The sequence below is a fragment of the Petaurus breviceps genome, unplaced genomic scaffold (assembly GCF_028583685.1).
Source record: "Petaurus breviceps papuanus isolate PSGF00001 unplaced genomic scaffold, PetGlider_PUasm1.0 175, whole genome shotgun sequence".
Classification (NCBI taxonomy): domain Eukaryota; kingdom Metazoa; phylum Chordata; class Mammalia; order Diprotodontia; family Petauridae; genus Petaurus; species Petaurus breviceps.
The window spans coordinates 60735310-60738565 of NW_027185764.1; positions in this window are offsets into that span (position 1 = coordinate 60735310).

The following is a 3256-nucleotide window of genomic DNA, read 5'->3' on the forward strand; positions in this document are numbered from 1 at the left end:
TCCCTTTTACCTTCTTGCTCTTCCCCTCCACTGTGACAGTTTTCTCTTGCCTCTTTTATATGAGATGATTTACCCTATTCTATCTCTCCCTTTCTCCTTCTCCAAATATATTCCTCTCTCACCTCTTAATTTTATTTTTTAGATATCATCCCTTCATATTCAACTCATCCTGTGCCCTCTGCCCTCTGTCTATATATACATATACACACATTCACATATATATTTATACACACATATACCCTCCTATACATACACATATATGTGTATATATATATATATATATATACATACATATATATTCCTTTCAACTATCCTCGTACTGAGAAAAGTTGCATGAGTTACAATGATCATTTTTCCATGTAGGAATGTAAATAGTTAATCTTTAATAAGTTCCTTATTATTTCTTTTTCCTGTTTACCTTCTCATGTTTCTCTTGCTTCTTGTATTTAAAAGTTAAATTTTCTGCACAGCTCTGGTTTTTTCATCAAGAATGCTTGAAAGTCCTCTATTTCATTGAATATCCATATTTTCCCCTGAAGTACTATACTCAGTTTTGCTGGGTAGCTGATTCTTGGTTTTAATCCTAGCTCCTTTGACCTCTGGAATATCATATTCCAAGCCCTTCCACCTCTTAATGTAGAAGCTGCTAGATCGCGTGCTATCCTAATTGTGTTTCCGCAATACTCAAATTGTTTCCTCCTGACTGCTTGTAATATTTTCTCCTCAACCTGAGAATTCTGGAATTTGGCTATAATATTCCTAGGAGTTTTCTTTTGGGGACCTTTTTCAAGAGGTGATTGGTGAATTCTTTTTTTAAATTTTTAAAAAAAATTTTAAAATTTTTTGCTTTTTTGGAAGGGTGAAGGTAGGGCAATTGGGATTAAGAGACTTGACCAAGGCCACATGACTCTATAACCACCACAAGCTCTGGCTCACTGGCCACACACCCCGGGACCACCACCCAAGACCATGATCCAGATCCAAGCAGGTCAAAGCAAAAGTGATTACCCTCTGAATGGTTGCTTGGTCCCCCTACAATCTGCAGGCCAGGAGCTCTGGAGGCAGCCATTGGCAGCAACTACAGCCTCTGTGCCACCACCAACTCTGTTGCCCCGGGGGCAGGGTCCATACTGTGCTCTTCTCTCAGCCAGTTTCAACAGAGTTCCCTACTGACTTTTTACTTTCTCTTTGGTTTTTATGGGTTGAGAAGTCTGGAAACTGCCACAGCTGCTGGTGATTCACTCTCCTGAAATCTGCTATGGCTGATCTGGACTGCAAGTCTGGGCCAGGGAGCTCATGCAGCACTGTGCTCAGCTCCCAGCCCTGTGCAATAGACCCTTCCTGTCAGCAGGCCAGGTTGCCTTCATCAGGAGATTTGTTTCTCTCTTTTTCTTTGTGGTTTCTGTAACTCCAAAATTTGTTTAGAGTCATTTTGTTTTAACAGGTATTGGAGGTGGTTGGAGAGGGAGCTCAAGCAAGTTTCTGCTTTTACACTGCCATCTTGGCTCCTCCCAGACCTTAATTTCTGATTAGACCCCTCCCCTCAGTTGTGTTATTCTTAAAGAAGACCAATGACATCACAAGGATGATGCCTTAACTTGCATATGAATTGGATTTGTGAGGCAGAATTGCTCAGTCTATTTATACTTAAAGCTATATTTAAATTTATACTTATTTATACTTAAGAATTAGTTTCTAAATAAAAATATACATAGCAACTTTTTAATTACCCCCTCTGCTATTCTCTGCAATTTTGTTTGCTCATTCTTTTTTTTAGTATTCTTTTTTCTTTTTTTATTTATATTCAATGTTTCATGTGGCTTTCTTTAAATTGATACATTTGTTTTCACATAACAGAGGCTTCCCAACAAATATCACAACAAACCTCTCTAGAAAGAATGTTCCATGAAACATTTTGGCAAAAGCACCTATAGTGATTGTGGCTAATCACTGATCACTTTTCACTTTTGTGATTTCCCAGCTGATAACAGTAAAGAAGGAATGTTTTAACTGTGGTAGTTTGATAGCAAAAACTATCTGTTGTATTTAGCCTGAGTTTTGTTGCCATATAGCATTGGCTAAATTTACATTGTTGCAATCATACATACTGTTCTTTTAGCTCTCTGCATCATTTAATATAAGTTTTTCCATGTTTCTTCAAATTTCTCATTTAATTATTCCTGCAGCCTTCTGCTAAACATCCTTATTTCCTTAATACTCTCTTCTCTCTGTGTTGGTTTCTTCCTATCTATCTGACCACTCCTTCCCAGGTTCTTTGCTTTATCCTTATCTAGGTCTCTCTTCTCCCACTATATTATTTCATTTAGTTATTTCATTAGCTCCCATGGATTTAATTATCATCTCTCTGTTGATGATCCTGAGATCTACTGAACTAGATAGACCTAAGCTCTCCCCTAATCTCCAGTCTTGCATTTCCAACTGACTGACTATTGGACATCTCACTTGGAAACCTGGTAGACATCTCAAACTCAACACATCTAAAATCAAACTTATTATCTTTCCCAATAAGGCTTTCCCTCTTCCTAACTTTGCTATGCCTATCAAAAGCACCACCATCCTCTCAGTCACTCAGGCTTGCCACCTCATTGTCATCTTCAACTCTTTACTCTCACTGACTCCACATATCCAATCTCTTGCCAAGTCCTTTGTTTTTCATCTTTGTAGTGGTATCTCTTGTATATATCCACTTATCTCCAGTGCACTGCTATCCCCTGGTACAGGATCTCATCACTTTATGTCTGGGCCATTTCAATAACCTTCTGGTTGGTCTTCCTGCCTCAAGTCTCTCCCCATTCCAATCCATCCTCCAATCAGCTTTCTTTATACATACATACATGCATGCACGCATGCATGCATGCATACACAAAATTCTCCCCAATTACACATTAAAACAATTTTTAAGTTTTGAGGTCCTAATTCTATGGCTATCTACCTCCCTCCACCCTGAGACAGTAAGTAATCAGATATAGATAAATAGAGATAGATATATAATACATGTGCAACAAGTAAAACATTTGATGTTGCTCATGAATAAACTATATCTAATTGCTTACCGTCAGGGGTGGGAAGAGAAGAAGGGAGGAGCCATAGAATTTGGAACTCAAAACATAAAATAAAAATGATAAAAAATTTGAAAAACCATTTCCTTCTTAGTCGCTTTGGACAAGAAAGAAAGGAAAGAAAGAAAGAGAGAGAGAGGGGGGGAGGGAGGGAGGGAGGAAGGAAGGAAGGAAGG